Here is a 23,939-nt window from a genome sequence, read left to right as displayed (position 1 = left end):
GAGGGGTCAAATGAAATGTTACAAATAATAAAATACTAATTGGAGAGTCAACAGAGGGTGTTGGTGAATCTTCCCTCTGGATTTATGGAAACCTTAACATAACCACTGTTCATGTATTATACTCTTGAAACTTACTGAGTGTCCATTTCATTAAAATGTTAACATTATCTGGTAGTGTCTTTAGCTGTCAACTGTCTGCAATAAAAGGTGTTCAGTACCTTCTATCTTGTTATAACTATATTAGGGATTGTTAGTAGCATTTATGTTACAGAAGTTATGAAAACGACTCCATTAAAGGAACATAATACTCTGTATTATATATTGTATATGCTAAATCACTTGAAACTGATGCAGTATAACTGTAAAAAGCTGACAGGAAAATATCACCTGAGCATCTCTATGTAAAAAAAGAAGATATTTTACCTCACAATTTCCTCAGCTCAGCAGACTAAGTTCTGTGTAGAAAAATATACTTCAGCTGCTGCCCAGCTGCAGGTAAAAAAAATAAAAAAAATGAAGAAATGAACAGCAGCCAATCAGCATCAGCAGTGTTGAGGCCATGAACTCTTTTACTGTGATCTCAACTCTCATGAGATTTCATAGTAAACTTCCTTAAACTGAATAGGGAAATAAAATGAGTGTGCATGATGCTCACTCACTTAGCTGTCCTGGGACAGACATACTGATTTGCTGCTTAAAGTCCTTTGCGATGGGGTTTGAATACTTAGAACATTTTGAGGTAAAATATCTTTCTTTTTTACATAGAGATGTTCAGGTGATATTTTCTAGTCAGCTTTTTTTCAGCTATGCTGCATCACTTTCAAGTGTTTCAACAGTTGGGTATCATGGCCCTTATAAAAATGAGACAACTTCCACTGCTGTATTTATAGATATGACTTATCCTAGAAAGAAAAAGCTATTATGTTGGAGATAAAAATATTAATTTGTCAAAGAACAAAAAGCTATAATAGCATTTTGGAAAAATAATCTTTTTGATTAAATAAAAAAAAAAAATGTTTTCCATGTCTGTAAGAATTTGGATTGAAAGAGATGTCCCTTTAAATAATTGCCCCTTTAATCTGTATCATTTTCTTTATAGCTATTTTATGTGTTAAGATTTATTTAGGATTTGCTATGCTTTACAATGACATTTTGTTTATACAGTATTGCTTTTTTAAAGATTTCACAGCTACTCCACAGTTTTTACTGTCTTGAGAATGGAGATAATTTTATTTCAATCGCTTTCTTGTCTGACAGCTGGATTTCATTACAATCTTTACTTTGCACTTAACTTCATTTTGTTTTAATAAATATGCTACCACCGTAAATTAAAAAAAAAAGCAACACTAGAAACTAAAGCAAGAGAAGGCAATAACAGTTTAGTATGGCTCTAAAGCTTTTGTGGATTGCTCCCTGGGATAGCTAAGAACATACAGGTCGATTCTCAGATATTAGTGTACTCGTTACATTCCGTGACAGTGGCGCAATACCGTTTGATTGTAAGGATCTTCTAGAAGGTGCCCTTTGGCGTGTTTAATATTAAAAGGTTGTGCTTGAAAAAATCACTATCATTAAAGAGAAATGCAGGACACATATAAAACAAATTATAGCACATGACTTCTGACTTTAAAACGTTCAGGGCTTGACCTGGTTTAATAAGGTTTAAAATGCAAAGCTCTAAGTTTGCAGGATTTGAACACAAAATATGACAAAGAAATTAGTGTTTTTGGCGAAAGTAGAATTCCAATTTTCAGAATAAATGCACATCTCTTAAAATAGCATCGGTCAGCAGTTTGAAAAACACTGATTTATAAGGTCTAACATTTTAAATCTAAGGCTGTGGAACTCTATAGTTTGGTTGTGGATTCTGGCTACTTCAAGTACAAGGTCTGTACTGCCTGTGTTTGGAATGGAAGTGATTCTGGGATGGAGTTGTGATGATGTCACCTCTCAGGGAAAGCAGAACTTAAAGGGATATGAAACCCAAAAGTTTTCTTTTGTGAGTGAGAAAGAAAATACAATTTAAAAAAAGTTTCCAATTTACTTCTATTATCACATTTGCTTAGTTCCCATGGTATTCTTTGTTAAATAGATACCTACTAGATAGTAGGAAATAGTGTTGTCATCTAATGCTCTTGCAAATGAATAACATTCTTGCAAAACTTCTGCAATATAGTGCTCCCGATACATGCATGCTCCTGAGCTTACGTCCCCTTTATTGTTTTTCTTTTCAACAAAGGATACAAAGAGAACTAAGAACATTTCATAATAGAAGTAAATAGGAAAGTTGTTTAAAATCAGGTCCCTTTAAAAAATGGGAAAGGAAAAACAGGACTGATTTTACATCTTAGAATGGAATGATTGGTATGCATTTCAAAATATATCAAGCTGTAATATACACAGCTGCCTTTATCTTAGGACTAACTTTATACAGTAGTATTACACAGAGAATCCTACAATTCCACTAGAGGTCCTCTAGATAATAGCAGCCTCATTTACCCATTTACAGGGCCATGATACCCAAATGTTGAAACACTTGAAAGTGATGCAGCATAGCTTTAAAAAGCTGACTAGAAAATATCACCTGAACATCTCTATGCAAAAAAGAAAGATATTTTACCTCAAAAGTTCCTCAGTAGCCACATTCCATTGTAAAGGACTTCTAAGCAGCAAATCAGTATGTCTGTCCCGGGACAGCAGAAGGAGCGAGCTTTCTAGAACACTCATATTATTTCCCTATTCAGTTTAAGGAAGTTTACTATGAAATCTCTTGAGAGTTAAGTCAAATCTCATGAGATCACAGTAAAAGAGTTCATGACCTCAGCACTCTTGATGCTGATTGGCTGCTGTTCATTTCTTCTTCTTTTTTTTTTACCTGCAGCTGGGCAGCAGCTGAGTATAACTTTTTACACAGAACTTACTCTGCTGAGCTGAGGAGATATATTTTACCTTTTTTATATAGAGATGCTCAGGTGATATTTTCCTGTCAGCTTTTTACAGTTATACTGCATTAATTTCAAGTGATTTAGCATATGACTATTATGTCCCTTTAAGTTTGAGAATGGCAATTAAAAAAATAAATAAAATATATATATATATATATATATATATATATACTCAACAGGAGTGGTGGTCCATAATGGCACTCTGGGCATTACCCCTTCACCAGCAACAATACATTTAGCATACTTTAGTGGATAAACACAGGGGGGTAAAGTGCTGCTCAGGAGCTGCAGAGAACTGCTGGTGAGCAAATCAGCAGCACTAGTTACACAGTTGGGTGCAACTAGCACTGCTAAATATTTTGTACTCAGGACCAGCCATTCTCTGCAGCTTCCAAGAGAAAAAACCTTAGAAGAAAGAAAATGCAGGTTATGCTTTTCATAATTTTTATGTGTTAGCTTTTAAAATGCATTAATAAAACCCTTTCATAAAAGTGTCCTGATCATATATTGTCATTGTGATTTATCCACGTAGATATAGGGCAAAATATATCATGATTGCAGGTGTTTGCAAGTAGAGAACCTGTCCACCTGTGAAATTTAACATTGTACAACCAATTGCGTGACAGCAGGGTATAGTCCACCTGTGAACTTTAACATTGTACAACCAATTGCGTGAGAGCAGGGTATAGTCCACCTGTGAACTTTAACATTGTACAACCATTTGCTTGAGAGCAGGGTATAGTCCACCTGTGAACTTAAACATTGTACAACCAATTGCGTGACAGCAGGGTATAGTCCAACTTTGAACTTTAACATTGTACTACCAATTGCGTGAGAACAGGGTATAGTCCACCTGTGAACTTTAACATTGTACAACCAATTGCTTGACAGCAAGGTATAGTCCACCTGTGAACTTTAACATTGTACAACCAATTGCGTGAGAGCAGGGTATAGTCCACCTGTGAACTTTAACATTGTACAACCAATTGCTTGACAGCAGGGTATAGTCCACCTGTGAACTTTAACATTGTACAACCAATTGCTTGACAGCAGGGTATAGTCCACCTGTGAACTTTAACATTGTAAAACCAATTGCGTGAGAGCAGGTTATAGTCCACCTGTGAAATTTAACATTGTACAACCAATTACGTGACAGCAGGGTATAGTTCACCTGTGAACTTTAACATTGTACAACCAATTGCATGAGAGCAGGTTATAGTCCACCGGTGAAATTTAACATTGTATAACCAATTGCGTGAGAGCAGGGTATAGTCCACCTGTGAAATTTAACATTGTAAAAAAACAATTGTGTGAGAGCAAGGTATAGTCCACCTGTGAAATTTAACATTGTAAAACCAATTGCGTGAGAGCAGGATATTTTAATCACTCCAAAAGAGTGACTTATGCTTTCTATATATGCTACACTATTTTTTAATTGCAAATATCCCCTTGTAGACTGCATAGTTTATTGCTAACAAAAACACTAGCTTTTGTAAAATCTGAGTGAGATTCATTGTGTGCTGATCTTGTTATGTTCAGCATTATATCAATTAAAAAAACAATCGGCTAGATTACGAGTTGTGTGTTAGGTTTAAAAAGCAGCGTTAAAAAAATAGGATTGAGCTGGCATTCTATTGGCTGTTCCAATCAGCCAATAGAATGCCAGTTCAATTCTATTGGCTGATTGCATCAGTCAATAGGATTTTTTCTACCTTAATTCCGATTGGCTGAATTCTATCAGCCAATCGGAATTGAAGGGACGCCATCTTGGATGACGTCATTTAAAGGAACCTTCATTCTGTGTTTAGCCGTCGGAAGAAGAGGATGCTCTGTGTTGAAAGTCTTGAAGATGGACCCGCTCCACGCCTGATGGATGAAGATAGAAGATGCCGCCTGGATGAAGACTTCTGCCCGTCTGGAGGACCACTTCCCCGGCTTGGATGAAGACTTCTCCCGGCTTCGTTGAGGACTTCGGCCCAGCTGGGTGAAGACGTCTCCCAGTAAGGTGATCTTCAGGGGGTTAGTGTTAGGTTTTTTAAGGGGGGATTGGGTGGCTTTTAGAGTAGGGTTGGTTGTGTGGGTGGTGGGTTTTAATGTTGGGAGGAAATTGTAATTTTTTTTTCAGGTAAAAGAGCTGATTACTTTGGGGCAATGCTCCGCAAAAGGCCCTTTTAAGGGCTATTTGTAATTTAGTGTAGGGTAGGGCTTTTTTATTTTGGGGGGGCTTTTTTATTTTGTTAGGGGACTTAGATTAGGTGTAATTAGTTTAAAAATCTTACAATTTCTTTATTATTTTCTGTAATTTAGTGGGGGGGGGGTTTGTACTTTAGATAATTTTATTTAATTGTAATTAATTTTATTTAATTTAATTGTAGTGAAGTGTTAGGTGTAATTGTAACTTAGGTTAGGTTTTATTTTACAGGTAAATTTGTCTTTATTTTAACTAGGTAGTTATTAAATAGTTAATAACTATTTAATAACTATTGTATCTAGTTAAAATAAATACAAAGTTGCCTGTAAAATAAAAAATAAACCCTAAGCTAGCTACAATGTAACTATTAGTTATATTGTAGCTAGCTTCGGGTTTATTTATAGGTAAGTATTTAGTTTTAAATAGGAATTATTTAGTTAATTGTAGTAATTTTATTTAGATTTATTTAAATTATATTTAAGTTAGGGGGGTTAGGGTTAGACTTAGGTTTAGGGGTTAATAACTTTATTATAGTGGTGGCGACGTTGGGGGCGGCAGATTAGGGGTTAATAAATATAATGTAGGTGTCAGCGATGTTGGGGGCAGCAAATTAGGGGTTCATAAGTATAATGTAGGTGGCGGCGGTGTTCGGAGCGGCAGATTAGGGGTTAATAATATAATGTAGGTGTCAGCGGTGTCGGGGGCTGCAGATTAGGGGTTTATAAGTTTAAGATTAGGGGTGTTTAGACTCGGGGTTCATGTGAGGGTGTTAGGTGTAGACATAACTTTTATTTCCCCATAGGAATCAATGGGGCTGCGTTAGGAGGTAAACGCTGCTTTTTTGCAGGTGTTAGGTTTTTTTTCAGCCGGCTCTCCCCAATTGATTCCTATGGGTAAATCGTGCACGAGCACGTTTTACCAGCTCACCACTAACGTAAGCAGCGCTGGTATTGAGGTGAGATGTGGAGCAAAATTTTGCTCTACGCTCACTTTTTTGCGGTTAACGCCGGGTTTGTATAAACCAGTAATACCATCGCTGTCTGTAAGTGAGCGATGAGCATAAACTGCTCGTTAGCACCGCATAGCTTCTAACGCAAAACTCATAATCTAGCCGTATGTGAGCATAAAAACATACATTTAATGTTATAATGTGTACGTTTTTTTTTACAACAGTAATTTATATTTTCTAAGTAGTTATTAAAATAACATAAAGCGATATTTGTAATGGATGGCAGGGCAAATCAAATATTTATTCTGCTGCTGATTTGGTGATAGGTTATGTGCATTAGAATACAATATATGCACTTGTTTCCCACTCATTTCTTGCTATTTCTGGCAATTGATATTTCTGAACTTTGTTGTTGTTGTGATTTCTTTTTATTAATAAGATATTTATACAAGAAAAGTAAAAATAAAAATTGTAACTGTAAAAAAAAGGGAGGTGTTTTAAGAGGGCCCTCCTACTTCTTTATATGCTGATTATGCCAAGCAACTCTCGCCACCACTGATACATAGCCTGGTGTTCCATGGTCCGTCGGAACGATCTAGCATTCACTAATGAAATATGGAGATGCCCAGTAAATCTTCTATTTTGCTGAAGGGCCTAGAGGGGTTTTGGTTCCCACATTTAACCCTTGATTTACACTGTCTACGTAATATTTCCAAAGCAATGCATTATATAATAAATGTGTTTGGTTTTGTTTTAAGCCTTTAGATTAAAAACATAAAATTAATTTACTCTGAAGGGTCAAATCAAGTCGGCTCTGCTTTGGAGCTCTGCTCTTGCTCTTCATTAGTGGGAACAGCACTGGACAATCATTTACATGTGCAATGATAAATCACTACTGCAAACACTGGAGAGACAGGTTCCATCGGAGCAAACCTTGTCCATCCATCTAATGATATGGCCATATGGAGTTCTTTAGGACTTCATTTGTTTGTAATATCAATTGGACTATAATGGATGTCATGCATGGATTATCCTTGGTAGGGAGGATTCTCTACAAACTTAATCATTTTCCAACTGACCATTACCATATTAATTTCCAATATATAGCCATTTTTGTTGAAATACTTGTCTACAATAATACAAATAAGTGTTGTATTTCTGCTGACTAAACTATAAGAAGGAAAGCAGCAGGAATTCAATTCCTACAACCATCATGCACAAAATATACCATAGCATGTTATCAGTCAGTAAACATTAAAGGCTAATTTTGTGCATAACCTTTCAAACTCTTGAAAATGTACCTATGGATCTTTAGCAGAAGTGGTTATAGATCACAGAAACTTGTGTGCTTTCAAAGGTTCCGTCTAACCTATATTTAAAGGCTTGAAGTTGGTAATGATGTGGGGGTCATAATTTTCTATTACTTGTTTCTGCTTTTCTTATTTAAATCACATTTCCCTCCATTTCCCTTTCTCCCTTTACTGAGTAGAGTGAAGGGTGTAAATAGAATTGTTATTGTTTAACCCCTTAATGACCACAGCACTTTTCCATTTTCTGTCCGTTTGGGACCAAGGCTATTTTTACATTTTTGCGGTGTTTGTGTTTAGCTGTAATTTTCCTCTTGCTCATTTACTGTACCCACACATATTATATACCGTTTTTCTCGCCATTAAATGGACTTTCCAGAGATACCATTATTTTCATCATATCTTATAATTTATTTTTAAAAAAAATATAAAATATGAGAAAAAAATGGAAAAAAAACACTTTTTCTAACTTTGACCCCCAAAATCTGTTACACATCTACAACCCCCAAAAAACACCCATGCTAAATATTTTCTAAATTTTGTCCTGAGTTTAGAAATACCCAATGTTTACATGTTATTTGCTTTTTTTGCAAGTTATAGGGCCATAAATACAAGTAGCACTTTGCTATTTCCAAACCATTTTATTCAAGATTAGCGCTAGTAACATTGGGACACTGATATCTTTCAGTAATCCCTGAATATCCCTTGACATGTATATATTTTTTTTTAGAAGACATCCCAAAGTATTGATCTAGGCCAATTTTGGTATATTTCATGCCGCCATTTCACCGATAAATGCGATTAAATACAAAAAATCGTTCACTTTTTCACAAACTTTCGGTTTCTCACTGAAATTATTTAAAAACAGCTTGTGCAATTATGGCATAAATGGTTGTAAATTTTTCTCTGGGATCCCCTTTGTTCAGAAATAGCAGACATATATGGCTTTGGCATTGCTTTTTGGTAAATAGAAGGCCGCTAAATGCCGCTGTGCACCACACGTGTATTATGCCCAGCAGTGCAGGGGTTAATTAGGGAGCTTGTAGGGAGCTTGTAGGGTTAATTTTAGCTTTAGTGTAGTGTAGCAGACAACCCAAAGTATTGATCTAGGCCCATTTTGGTATATTGCATGCCACCATTTCACCGCCAAATGCGATCAAATAAAAAAAAAAAGTTCCCTTTTTCACAAACTTTTTGTTTCTCACTGAAATTATTTACAAACAGTTTGTGCAATTATGGCATAAATGGTTGTAAATTTTTCTCTGTGATCCCCTTTGTTCAGAAATAGCAGACACATATGGCTTTGGCGTTGCTTTTGGTACTTAGGCCGCTAAATGCGCATCACACGTATTATGGCTAGCAGTGAAGGGGTTAATTAGGTAGCTTGTAGGGAGCTTGCAGGGTTAATTTTAGCTTTAGTGTAGAGCTTAGCCTCCCACCTGAAACATCAGACCCCCTGATCCCTCCCAAACAGCTCTCTTCCCTCCCCCACCCCACAATTGTCCCCGCCATCTTAAGTACTGGCAGAAACTCTGCCAGTACTAAAATAAAAGCTATATTTGGGCTTTTTTTTTTTAAGAAAAGGCATATTTACATATGCTGCTCTGTAGGACCCCCCTTTAGCCCCCAACCTGACTGATCCCCCACCAAACAGCTCTCTAACTCTCCCCCTCTGCCTTAATGGCCGCCATCTTGGGTACTGGCAGCTGTCTGCCAGTACCCAGTTTAGAATAAAATTGCTGATATTTTTTGTTTTCTCCCCTTTTCTGTAGTGTAGCTCCCTGCCCCACCAAAGACCAACCCCCCACCCCCTCCTAGATACTTCCGATTTATATATATATATTTAATTTAAATACCCCTTTCTCAAACTTTTGAAAGTTACAGTTTCTGTAGTGTAGCGTTCCCACCCGCTCCCGCCCCGTGCACGCGCCCGCCCGCCACCCCCCGTGCGCGCCCCCATCGGCCCTGCCCCCGATCCCGCCCCCCTCTACATTACCGGGCCCATCGATGGCCGCCCACCCGCCTCCCAAGTCGGCTCCCACCCACCAATGATACCGGCCATCGATGTCCGGTGCAGAGAGGGCCACAGAGTGGCTCTCTCTGCATCGGATGGCCATCTAGAGTTATTGCAGGATGCCTCCATATCGAGGCATCACTGCAATAACCGGAAAGCAGCTGGAAGCGAGCAGGATCGCTTCCAGCTGCTTTCCACACCGAGGACGTGCAGGGTACGTCCTCAGGCGTTAACTGCCTTTTTTTTGAGGACGTACCCTGCACGTCCTCGGTCGTTAAGGGGTTAAAAATATAGATAATCCCTTTATTCCCCAATTTTGCATAACCAACATAGTTATATTAATCTATGTTTTATCTCTGTGATAACCTTGTATCTAAGCCTTTGCAGACTGCCCCGTTATCTCAGTGCTTTTGACAGACAGGCAGTTTAGCCAATCAGTACAGACTCATAAATAACTCCATGGGAGTGAGCACAATGTTATCTATATGACGCACATGAACTAGTACTGTCTAACTGTGAAAAACTTTCAAAATGCTCTGAGCTAAGAGGTGGTTTTTCGATGGTTTAAAAATCAGTTTGACCCTACCTAGGTTTAGCTTTTCAAAAATACCACCAAGGGAACAAAGCAAATTTAATGATAAAAGTCAATTGGAAAGTTGTTTAAAATTGCATGCCCTATCTGAATCATGAAAGTTTAATTTTGACTAGACTGTCCCTTTAAATAGTCCTGCTGTTCCTTCCGTGCTGTGATATTTAAAGACTTGAAAATCCCAACTCCAAGAATACCTTAGAAGTTCTACTAATTATAAAATAGCAAAAGTAAAGAAGTTTATTTTTCTCCTCAGAGCCTTAATATGAGCTCAACTGCAAAACTTTCAGGTATAGATATTCATTTGTCATCGCAAGAATATGACATACACAGGAACAAATACTCTCATGTAATCTGCTCCTTTCCAACCTGCTGTTATTTGTAATATTGCTCACGCAATTGATAATATCCTTTATCTTAACCTGTTCCTTGTATACTGAGTGATCTTTTATAAAATGCATCTATAACTCTTTTTTCTACAGTGTTTCCTTACAACTCCTGAATCTGTAAAAACAAATCAAACCACTACATCTTGTACAATACCAAAAATGAAAATCTATTTATAAAAGAAGATCAATGGCAACTGATATTATCTTGCAGACTTATGGGACAGGCAGTGTTTTCTACAATCATATTTCACATTTCCAATATATAGTTGTATTTGAACCAGGTACCTCCAACAAGACAATGTCTCCCTAACCAGGTGATAGCTAGCTTACTCCTTCTTTACTGTATGAATTTATTATATTACACAACAAACATAGCTAGAAATAAATAAGAAAAAAATCAAATGAAAATAAAGCTTCTCCCTCAGGAAAGTAACTCTTGTTCTAATGCAAAAGCAAGCAAACGAACAGCAAAAAGCAGGGGAATATTGATTTTTGATTAACATGCAGGGCGGCCTACACCGCATCCTGATCTCAGACCGCTGTAATTCAGCCGCAGTTCAATACAAGCAAATCTGGCAAACTCGTAGGGGGAAGGAGGTGGGGAAGGTAGAGAAAAAAATAAAAATAAAAAGATTATCTCTCTGAATTCTCAAAAATCCATATATAGATGAGGGACATTAAGAGAGTGAACGCAACATTCATTTCAGATCCAGCTGTAATGACTGGATGATGATTAATGTTCGTGAAGACAGGATGCATGCCAAATTGAGCTTCCATTGTGAAATGTCAACTATTTGTTGAATTTTAAGAATAACCTGTCCGATTTCATTGCTGTATTTTATTTTGTTGAAACAAAAAAATCAAGATACCATAGATTATTAGACAACAAAAGCCCTTAACAAATGACTAATTGCAAATCTATTCATTTTTTCTTGACATTTGCATGTTAGAATAATGATGAATGGCAAAATGTAAAGAATCGATGTGGACATCTTTTGCTTGTGTATTTTTAAATTTAATTTATCCGCTCTCTCTCTCTTGTTTTTATCTCTTTTTCCTTCTTTATCCCTGGCCCTATCTCTCTCTAATTCTGTCCTGCCATAATCTTAAAGGGTCATGAAACACTACATTTATATAGAGCATACAATAAAAAAAACTTTCCAATTTACTTCTGTTAGCTTGCTTGTTGTGTATTCTTGTTGAAGAGCATACCTAGATAGGTAGCACACACAAAGGCGGCTTTAAGGTTCATGAAACCTTAGGCAAAATTAAAATATGAGGTCCCATATATTTAATACCTATTATGGGCTAGATTATGAGTGGAGTGCAAAATTCCACTTTGCGAGCGAGATATTTGCGCTCCACTCAGTAATACCGTTGCACACAAGTGTTCACTTGTATTACTAGTAAAGCGAAATGCGAGTGTGACCTCGTGTTCGCATTGCATGGAGGCTTTGATCTCACAAGAGAATGCTTCCATAGGCTCGTTCTGATGCCAATATGTTTATATATGTATATACACATATTAACACATACATGTATATGTATATAAGCATATACATATATATAACAGTTTAAACACAGTCCCCATAGACTTAAATGTAAAGACACTTTTCAGTACCTTTTTTTTTCTAACACCCCCACATCCCCTCACTTTAACCATTGCTTTGTGCACTTATTAAAAAAAATATAGATGCTTATAAGTTTTATTTAAAAAAAAATGAACAGTACACATTATTTTGGGGGAAAATTAGGGGACATTTATTTAATTAACCAAAGGTCTGACCTCTGAATTTGAGTGCAAAGTGCTTCCGTGAGCTTGTGATAGCATTAAACAGCCACGCCTAATGCCTCACGTTAACTTTGCGCTCTACTTGTAATCTAGCCCTGTTTTGCATTGTGTACCTAGTTGTGTATAATACTTTTTCGCTATTTTTTTATTTGTTTAAATACTTTGTTTTGGCATTCCATTCCACCAAATATCTCAATAATATGGACTTAAACTTTCATGACAGAGCATACAATAAAAAAAAAACACTTTACTTATATCAAATTGTACACAGTCTTTTTATATGCACACTTTCTGATGTACCAGCTAATACTGAGCATGTGCAAAGATTCAGAGGGGTCAATTTATTAAGCTCCATACGGAGCTTGATGCCCTGTGTTTCTGGGGAGCCTGAAGTTATGAAGCAGCGTTTTAAAGAGAGGGGGAGAGAAAGAGCAAAAGAGAGGGAGAGAGAGAGCAAAAGAGAGGGGGAGAGAACAAAAGAGAGGGGGAGAGAGCAAAAGAGAGGGGGGAGAGAGAAAGCAAAAGAGAGGGGGGAGAGAGAGCAAAAGAGAGGAGTAGAGAGAGAGCAAAAGATAGGGGGAGAGAGAGAGAAAAAGATAGGGGGAGAGAGAGCAAAAGAGAGGGAGAGAGAGAGAGCAAAAGAGAGGGGGAGAGAGAAAGCAAAAGAGAGGGGGGAGAGAGAGAGCAAAAGAGAGGGGGTCTGAGAGCAAAAGAGAGGAGATGAGAGAGTGGGGTGTTAGGTTTTTGTCTACTCTTTTTTTCTCTATTGGCTTTTATGGGGGAATACATGAACGTGCACACGATATTCTAAATTTGGCTTTTTGCCCTTGTGTTAGCGCAAGCGTGAAAACAGTTTACTTTCAACTCGTAATATGAGCATAACCCGACAAGCGCAAAAAGCTTACTTCTAGCACAATTAACGCTCTAGCGGAAGTGTTAATTTTCGCTCCACTGTTAATCTGGCTCTAAATCAGTCATATTTCTCTGTATTTTTAAATATGTTTTATTGAATTAGATTAACCCAAAAATCCACAATGCGGTGTAGCAGATTCACCATCATCCTCTACAGACTCACCTATTTGTAAGTAATTCTCCAGAAAAATTAAAGAGAGTGATGGGTAAGCTTTAACAAACGGTTGCATAGAATAAAAAAGGAAAAATGTGATGTATAATGCATTTCCGTTACTTGTTTTGCCAAGTGTAATGGCTTTTACTATTAGTGACATTTGAATAAAAACATTGTTAGTGTCTTAAATTACTTTTCTTAATTAAAAAAATCTGCGTTAATTGCAATTAAACATCTAATATACATTTGCGGATTAAAACATTAGCTTTGAGAAGACATAAAATAAAAGATTTTAAATGTGTAGTGTCATTTCAGTGTAAACACATATTTAAGCTGATGAAATGAAGTTCTTTGTATAATTATATGGTTGCAAGGATTTTAACAAATGTAATGCTTGTTTGAAATTTATGCTAAAATTTACACAATCATGCGCGACAGGGAAGAAACATCTCCTAAATGTCTCCAGATTCTCTGCTTTCTTTAGCCTTTGTGGTGATTTGCGAGCATATTTTCCTGTTTACAATAGCAGATGTAACAACATTGCCTAGCATGGATTAGCCTGCAGAGAGGACGGCTATTAATATATTTTAAAGGGACGTTAAACATTAAATAAATACTAGTTAGAATGATGCATTCAAGGAAAAGACTAGTCTGAGTATAACATGTAGATGTATTTTTTATAGTTTTATTAGTTGCTTAAATATAGACAAAATAAGTAAAAGTTTTAGGGATATATTTATTATAGTGTGAGCAGACATGATACAATGTAGCAGATCATGTCCACTGCACATCGATAAATGCCGCCATCATGCGCTGTCAGCATTTATCATTGCACCAGTAATTCTTGTGAACTGCTGGTGCAATGCCGCCCCCTGCAGATTTTCAGCCAATTGGCCGCTAGTAGGAAGTGTCAATCAACCCGATATGGAGCTTGATAAATATGCCCCTTAGTGTCTATAAAACAAAGGGAGCTGCAATGTTGTAACTTAGGTTACCGTCCCTGCAGTGGCCAATTAGGAACAGTTATAAATAGGTCACTAGCATGTGCAGCCAATGGCTGTGTGGAATATAACAGTGTTCTGCTCTTCCATTTGTAACAGGAACTAAAAAGCTCACAATTTCAGAGTGGAATTACAGGAAAAGGGGACAAAATAAATAATGAAAGTATATTGCAATTTTATATATTTGATTTATAATTTTATATTACCATATCAAAGTGTTTAATGTCCCTTTAGTGTAAACGCTTTACTTCAGATTGGGCCTACAGTTTATCTTTATTTTCCATTTTAAAGTTAAAATACCACTTGGGAGCTGCAGAGAACTGTTGGTCCTGAGAGGAACTACAAGTCACCCAACCAGTAGTGGTACTCACACAGATGGATCATGCGACTGATTGGATCAGCAGCAACTTCAACTAGGAACTAGCAGTACTGTGCGGCACGTAATCTTTTTTCATTATTATGCCCATTTAAGCTAAAAAGTGTTAAAATAGTTGCACAGAAAAAAATGAAGGTAAAGATGTTTAAGTTGATAACGGCAATATCAGGGAATTAATATTTATCACAGCCCACTCCTAAGGACAGATTTCTCAGTTGCTGATACAGTTCTACTGGTGAGCAGGAATATGCCTCCACTAGCATGAAAACAAAAAAATGTATTTTTCCATTTAACATGGCCTTGTTTCTAGATTTCAAGCAAACTCCTTTTATAGTAAGAGCCTTCATATTGCCTTTACCATCAGTATGATGCATTATGATACGTTTATTGATCCCATGTATAGCAATCAAGTGTATGTTAGCTGACTATAAATAATTATTATAATAATGATGATAGTAATTCTCTCATATTGCATTTTATGTATACTGACTATGAAGTCTACCTGTTCCCGCTCAATCCTACAGTGACCTTGGTCCATTAATGGCTGATGAGTAGGGCAGATATGTAGAGTAAAATACATAGATAAAATCCTGCTTAGCTGAACACAGCTAGCGATTGGTGGGGTTGTGTGACTGCCTCTGTTGATTGACTCACCTCTGATTCTGTTATTTGCGTGTATTTGTATGTGTATACGCATATACAAATGTATGTGTACATATGTATTTAGGCATGTATGAATACCAGCACATACATATGTACACACATACAGTCATAGCCAAAAATATTGACACCCCTGCATTTCTGTCAGATAAAGCACCACTTCGCCCAGAAAATTGTTGCAATTACAAATGTTTAGGCATTCTCATATTTATTTCTTTTGTTTGTATTGGTATGACACAAAAAAGTGGAGGAAAAAAAAAGCCAAATCTGGCACATTCCACGCAAAACTCGAAAAATGGATTCGAAAAAATTATTGGCACCTTCTCAAAATTGTAAGAAATAATTGCATTCCAAGTTTGTGATGCGCCTGTAATTTGTAATTAAACTCACCTGTATCAATTAACAGGTGCTGACAATATAGAAATCACACCGGCAACCAGTTAAAATGGTGAAAAATTTACTCAACCTTTCTGTTGTGTCTCTCTGTGTGCCACACTGAGCATGGAGAAGAGAAAGAGCAGCAAAGAAGTGTCTGAGGATTTGAGAACAAAATTTGTGGAAACGCATGGATAATCTTAAGGTTACAAGTCCATCTCGAGAGATCTTAATGTCCCTGTGTCCATTGTGCGCAACATTGTCAAGAAGTTTATAGCCCGTGGCCATTTTTTATTTTTAATGGGCAGTAAAAGAGCAGAATTCCCTTTTAAGGGCAATGCCTATACAAATGCCATTTTCAGGGCAATTGGTAGATTAGGTTTAACAACTTTATTTTTATTTTGTGGGTTTGGGGGGTGGGGGTTTGTATACTGTGGGAGTGTTTGATTTTCTTTTTAGCAAAAGAGCTGTTAACTTTAGGGCAATGCCCTACAAAAGACCCTTTTAAGGGCCCTTGGTAGTTAATTATAGATTAGAGGGGTTTTTTTAAATTGGGGTGTTTTTTTAATACGAGGTATTAGAAAAGGAGTAATTTTATTGTTTTGGATAACTAGTCTACCTAGTTAAACTAAATACATACTTACCTGTGAAATAAAAAGTAAAACCTAAGCTAGCTACAATATAACTACTAGTTATATTGTAGCTAGCTTAGGTTTTATTTCACAGGTAAGTATGTATTTAGCTTTAAATAGATATTATTTAGTTAATAATTGTAACTTTAATTTAGCTCTATTTTTATTATGTCAAAGTTAAGGGGTGTTAGGTTTAGGGGTTAATAATATATAATTTAGGTTGTTGCAATGTAGGGGGGGTGCAGTTTAGGAGTTAATAGGTTTAGTTAGTGTCGGCGATGACGGGGAACGGCGGTTTAGGGGTTAATGCTTTATTTAGTGATTTAGTTAGTGTTGGCGATGTTTGGGAACTGCGGTTTAGGGGTTAATAGGTTTAGGTAGTGTTGGCGATGTGGGGGGTGCGGTTTAGGGGTTAATAGGTTTAGTTAGTGTCAGCGATGTCCGGGAATTGCTGTTTAGGGGTTAATACTTTATTTAGTAATTTAGTTAGTTTTTGGCGATATTTAGGAACGGCGGTTTAGAGGTTAATAGGTTTAGGTAGTGTTGGCAATGTGGGGGGAGTGCGGTTTAGGGATTAATAGGTTTAGTTAGTGTCGGCAATGTCGGGGAACGGCGCTTTACGGTTAATAAGTTAACTTTATTTAGTGATTTAGTTAGTGTCGGCGATGTGGGGGGGGCCTGCGGTTTAGGGGTTAATAGGTTTAGGTAGTGTTGGCGATGTGGGGGATGGCACTTTAGGGGTTAATAGCTTTATTTAGTGGGTGGCGGCAGCGGTTTTACACAATTTTGTTTCGGCTTTCGCCGGCACATTAGTTACGTTAAATTAAATCATTTTTTCGGATCCTTTCGTTTTTTGGATCCATTCTTTATTCATATGCATTATTCTATAACTTAGTTATAAATAGAATAATGCATATGAAATAAGAATGGATCCGAAAAAATGAACGGATTCAAAAAAACAAACGGGTCCAAAACCGATTTAACGGAACGTAACTAATTTGCTGAAACTATTTTTTTTTAAAACTTAACTAAACTAATTTGCTGAAACAAATTTTTTTTTTAACTAATTAAAAACGAAACGAAACAAATTTTTCAGCGGCGCACATATCTACTAAATTCTCTGGTACATACTAAGTTAAATAACATGGGATGATCAGAAATAAACCTGAAAGGATTTTCAAGCACCTGCTAATACTTTAGTTCAATGGGCCGGCCATGTGCCTGGTTTGCAGACAGATCATGTCCGAGCCTGCAGTGCTATGTCTGAGACGTGGCTCTCGAGCTCGGTGGCTTGAGATTTTTGTTTTATCAGCATCCTCTGCAGCTGAATGAAGCCTAAGGCTTATCCCAGCCATGTAACTTGCAGAAAGGCTTCTAATTGATGATATGCCCTCTGGCCAGGGCTCCCTGTAATCATTTAGCAGGCAAATTGGTCAGAACAGAGACAAAAATGATCTGTTTGGTGTTGCTTAGAAATGTAGCAGTTTTCTTAACCCTTCAATAACCAAAGAAAGCAAAAGTCTGCGCACATCTGCCTTAGTTATATACTACTGATATTCTGAGTACAGTGTAATGGCACAGTATTTAATTAATACGTTTATTTATTTATTTATTTATTTGTTTGTTTGCTTAGGAAAGAAAAAAATGTGGAATTAGTAACAGTGACAACATTTCTATGGGGTCTTCAGTTATTAAATTAACTCAGAGATTACTCAAGCACTCCTGTACAGTAAATATAATCTTAAGTATTTTCTATGTTATTTTATAGGGTAGATACTATAAATGAATAAAACTTACAAAATGGAATGGATTGGGTGACATTTCTGTCTTGTCAGTTTCACACTCCGAGCACTTGGAGATATGCTATAAAAATCTGGGCTGAACCTCTCTGTCCAGATGAGTTGTGATGAATCTTCCATAGGAAACCATAAGGATTGCTGCCTGTTCAACAATCCGCCCACATTGCCAGTGAATACCGATCTCTACAGCAGTGTGAAGTGGATATGTTTTCACAACATGTGCGTTCACTAAATGTAAACTGGGTTATGGTTTTACCTTTAGTAACAGTTAGTAGATATGTACAGTTTTACTGTGCATTTAGTAGATTTTACAATTGCTCATCTAACCACTGAAATGGTGGTGAAACAGGTTTGTGTGAAAAGGTGCACCTAAGGTGGAGGATATGTTTCCCCATTAAAACACAGGTTACTACCATGGAACTCACATGGAACACCTATATTTGCTATGTATGCCGTTACCGTTGTTAATAAAGAACAAAATAAATAAATAAGGAAACCCATAGGAGCTGGGGAATTGTATGTGTGTGTATGTAGTGTGTTATATGCATTTATTATGTATTTATTATACTGTAAAATACTATATTATGTATTTAAAGTAAGTTTGTGATTAAAATAAATGTGTTTTTAACTTTTGGCGTGTACTTTTCTTCTTAGGAAGGAAATTTTGAGTATGGGATATTAATATCCAATATTAGAAGTAAACCTGTTTAGTGCTGTGTAAACTTACTTTGATACTTTTCTATTACAATGGCAAATCTATACCAAACTTTTTTAAAAATAGTGCAACTATAATAGAAAAGTATCAAAGTAAGTTTACACAATACTGAAAGGTAACAAACATGTTGTTAATATAAAACACAGTAGTCACAATATTAGAGCTAAAACACATACAATACAGTGAAAACGTATGGGGGCTCATTTATCAAGCTCCAAATGGATACCACTGCTCCATAACCTGTCCGCCTGCTCTGAGGAGGCGGACAGACATCACGTGAAATCAACCCGATCGAATATGATCGGGTTGATTGACACCCCCTACTAGTGGCTGGTTGGCCGCTAATCTGCAGGGGGCGGCGTTGCACCAGCCGTTCACAAGAGCTGCTGGTGCAATGCTGAATGCGGAGAGCTTTTATTAGCTTTCCAAGATCTATCAAAGTTACCTTCAGTGATCAAAAGTTCCCTGGCACGCAGATAAATTACACAAAAGCTTTTTTTTTTTACCATTAAAATGTAATGTTGGTATCTCGCCTTAAAATCCAGGACCCTGTATAGCTAGATAAAATGATCTCAAGGTACAATTTGCCTTTTTAAATTCTTTAAGGGACCTCACAGTATTAATGCAACATCTTCCATAATGTCACCAGACTAGAGAGCGTTAAAGGATCGAGCATTTAGTTATGGCCAATTCATCTATTATGTTGCCATGGTGACAAAATAACATTTGGGAAACTTAAGAAAATAGCACATTTTTAACAAAGATCACTTCTTATATATCCGTTTTCTTCAGGTACCTGGACTACATTTTATGTACTGTATAATGATTTCAGCTTTGTGGAAATAACATAGCACTGGTTTCAATGTTTTTATGTTTTTGTACTGTATATTGATTTAGAATTTGTGGAAATAACAATGCTCTGGTGTCAATGTTTACAACTTGTCATGTATGTACTGGATCTAATTGATATAAATAAAGTTATATAAAAAAATAAAGATCACTTCTTTAAACTGAGTTGTATTGTTTCGTTAACATTGTCAAGTTAACTACATGCTAGAACAAAATAGAAAACAAAGAAGGAATCTAAAAACATTGGGTTTCACTTTCTTCTAAAACATAACCATAAAATCGATTCTTTCCACAACTTTGCCCTATTCGAACAATTAGGCTTTTATGCCTATATATCAATACACACACTGAAGCCCACCTTAACATTCCTTTATAAGCGTTTGTCATTGAAGAAACCCAACACTCTACCACTGAACATAACACAATGTGAACATGCGTTGAGTAACCAGTTTATCAAGTAAAACTTGGCATTCCGTTTTCAAACATACAGCAATCTCCTCTGTACCAAAGTTCTCACCTTTTGGTATCTAACACTTAAGGGAACATAAAACACTTTGAAATGGTAAAATGATAAACTATATATATATATATATATATATATATAAAACGAAAAGTCTGCAATATACATTCATTATTTATTTTGTCCCCTTTTCCTGTAATTACATTCTGAAATTGTGAGCTTTTCAGATCCTGTTAGAAATGGAAGTGCAGGACACTGTTATATTCCACGCAACCATTGGCTGCACACTCTAGTGATCTATTTATAACTGTCCCTAATTGGCCACAGCAGAGAAGGTAACCTAAGTTACAACATGGCAGCTCCCATTGTTTTATAGACACTAATATTTTCTTTGAATGCATCACTCTATCTAGCATTTATTTAGTGTTTAATGTGCTTTTAAGGAAATTAAATGGAAAGTAAACATAATAACCAACTGCAATGCATTAAAAGCATTGCATCATGTGCATACAAAAGGTATCTTGCCTCTTAATTAAAAAATACAAGGGAATTATAATTTAACACCCACCATGGTGCCTTTTTACTGGCAATGTTGGCCGCTCTTTTCTTCATTTTTTTAAGCAGGGTTAAGTAGCGAGTACAACCAATCAAATGTAAATGTAACGTTTACTCCAGTACAACAATAAACAATGATTTACAATGTTTTAAATGCAATGCAGCATCTTAAAATATAAATGCATTTTACCATTGCAAAGCATCATCTTATACAAAAAATGTTTTTCACTTGAATATAATCTTTTTCATTATGAGACACACCAGCAGGATATTGATCACATTATTTTAGTTTTAAAATAGTTTCAAAAGTAATGAGTAGCTGAGAAAGTTTAATACTGTTACCCAGTCACGCTAATGAATGCATAATGGATAGATAAAAAGACATATCTATGATTCAACATTAAAACATTGACCTGTTTTTTTTTTTTTGCTTTTTTTAATCACTTAAATGTGGCAGCCCTAGTTCACAGAGAGATAAGAGGGTATGATAATCAGCAACCAATTTATAAAGAAGGAGTGGGTGTAAAGACTGAAAAACTTTGATGATTTAGCTATATACCCTGAGGCTCTAAGATTTTAAGAGGAAATCTGTGACTTATCGTATTTATTAAATATCATCTAAAACATCAGCATCAGACAGGGGAGATACTGAAAGCTGTTTATTACTGACAGAGGTGAAGGGGTCAACATAATAGAAATTAACAAGAACTTTAGTAGCACTCCTACTTATATAACACAACAATGTTTCTATTTTTACGGCGTTCATTAGACTGTCATAAACACTTATGATCTAAATTTAAAGTGATTGTAAACTTTAAGGAATTAAAGCCCAGAATCAAAAAATAATCTTAAAAATAGGGGCACTTTAACCCCTTAATGACAACTGACGTACCAGGTACATCATGCAAAAACGAACAGTTAATGACAGTAGACTTACCTGGTACGTCAGTTGTCTAACAGAGTGCTGGAAGCGATCACAATCACTTCCAGCAGCTCTCAGGGTATTGCAGTGATGCCTCGATATGGAGGCATCCTGCAATATCTTTTTACAAGCCTCCGATGCAGAGAGAGCCACTCTGTGGCCCTCTCTGCACCGGTAGCGATGGTGCCGTTCGTTGGTGGGTGGGAGCATAGCAGGGAGGCGGGTTGTCGGCCCATCGCTATCCGGCATCCGGTTCCTGTAAGTGCAATGTGCACGCCGAGTGCCGGGAGCGTGCGGGGGCGCGCACGCATTAGCCGCTGACACCAATGAGATCATCAGAGGGAGAGGGGGAAAAAAGTTAAATAAAATGTAAATATAAAAGGATCTGGGAGGGGGATGGGGGTATTGTGGGGGGCTGCTACACTACAGAAAAAGTTTAAAGGTCAAAAGAAAAAAAAAAATGTTTTGGGGGGCAACCCCTAATAAGCACTTTTTACAATTTATTTATTTTTTATTTATAAAATATTTTACCAGGAAGGATACATTGAGATTTCTCTCATTTTCAAGTATGTCCTGGGTCCACAAAACATTGCATTGGTACAATAGGGTACAATAAAATACAAAAACAATATTAATATATAACATATGCAAAATTTAACATAGAACAGGTAGGAGATATATAATCAAATGACAGGTGCATTCTGTTTTGAGATATGCAGAGAGGGATCTCTTAAAGGATTTTAGGCTTGGGGAAGGTTTCAAAGTGTGCGGGAGGTCGTTCCATAATTGTGGTGCTCTGTAGGAAAAGGAGTATCGAGCTGCTTTCTTTTTGTATGGAGGCAGACTAAATAATGTGCTGGTACTGGATCGGAGGTTATAGGAGGTGAGAATAGCCGGGGAGAGCATTCTGCTCAGGTAGGGTGGGAGCTTACCAGAAAAGCTCTTAAACACAAGGCTGGAAAGATGGATGGTGCGTCTGGATTCCAGCGACAGCCAGTTTAGTTCTTTTAGCATGTCACAATGGTGGGTCCTGTAGTTACATTGTAACACAAAGCTGCAGAACAAGTTATACAGTGTATTAAGTTTATTAAGGTGAGTTTGCGGTGCAGGTGCATATATTACATCCCCATAATCCATGATTGGCATCAGCATTTGCTGTACAATCTTTTCCTTTACTGTAGGGCTGAGGCAGGATTTGTTTCTGTACAGGGCACCTAGTTTTGGATAGAGTTTAGATGCAATTTTTTTCTATGTGGAGGCCAAAATATATATTGGGGTCTAACAACATACCCAAGTATTTGAAAGAGTTGACTGCGGTCAGTGTGCCATTTGATTTTGTTTTGATGCGTAGATGGGAATTTTGTAGTTTGTGTAATTTAGGTCCAGTTCCAAAGATCATTGTGACAGTTTTGTCAGTGTTTAGGAAGAGTTTGTTTTTTGAGATCCACTTTTCTACCTCTGTGAACTGGTCTTGGAGCACTGCCTCAAGCTGCGGCAGATCGGATTTGTTTGCATTGATTACCATGTTGTCTGCGTACATGTGTACAGTTGAGTATTTGCAGACATTTGGCAGATCATTTATGAATAATGTGAATAGTAGGGGGCCGAGAATGGAACCTTGGGGAACATCACACGTGACTGGGAGAGGGAGGGAGTCGCTGTCAGAAATGGAGACATACTGTGATCGATCCGATACATATGATCAAAACCAGGTTAGCGGATGATCACCAATACCTGAGTTTCTTAGTTTGAGCAGTAGTATGTCGTGGTCTACTGTGTCAAAGGCCTTTGCAAAATCAAGGAAAATTGCTCCAGTAAGGTCTCCTTGTTCCATGCCAGTTTGGATGTCATTGCAAACTTTTAGGAGGGCAGTTGTAGTTGAGTGATTTGGGCAAAAACTTGATTGAACAGGGATCAGATAGTTAGATTGTTGGTAATACTCACATAGTTGCGTATGGACGAATTTTTCTAAGATTTTTGACAATACTGGGAGCAATGATATTGGGCGATAGTTAGTAACCAAGGTTAACTCACCACTTTTATGGATAGGCACTACTCTTGCAGTCTTCCAAAGTTTGGGTATGTAACCAGACACCAAGGATTTGTTAATTAGGGTTGTGACCGGTTTAGCAATTGCTGGCGCACTGAGCTTCAACAGCATTGCTGGGATTTAATCAGGTCCAGACTGGTCTTTCATTTTTAGATTATTAAGGTGTTTCTTAATGACATTTATGGGTACAGGTCTAAAAATGAACTTCTCTATATTGGGTCTTTGCAGGTTTAGCGGGGCCAGATCCACATTTGTAGTTTCAGGATGCAAGTCATTTATTAGTTTGTCAATCAGGGTGGTGGA

At 36.9% G+C, this 23,939-nt stretch overlaps 1 protein-coding gene across 1 annotated transcript in view; it reads right to left on the bottom strand.

The window, feature by feature from the left end:
- The window catches only part of LOC128652451 (CUB and sushi domain-containing protein 2-like), a 1,617,569-nt gene that overhangs the window by 989,246 nt on the left and 604,384 nt on the right, over positions 1 to 23,939 (bottom strand).

The sequence above is a fragment of the Bombina bombina genome, chromosome 3 (genome assembly GCF_027579735.1).
Source record: "Bombina bombina isolate aBomBom1 chromosome 3, aBomBom1.pri, whole genome shotgun sequence".
NCBI lineage: Eukaryota > Metazoa > Chordata > Amphibia > Anura > Bombinatoridae > Bombina > Bombina bombina.
The sequence above is the reverse complement of the archived record's forward strand: the minus strand, read 5'-3'. Positions and strand labels throughout refer to the sequence as shown.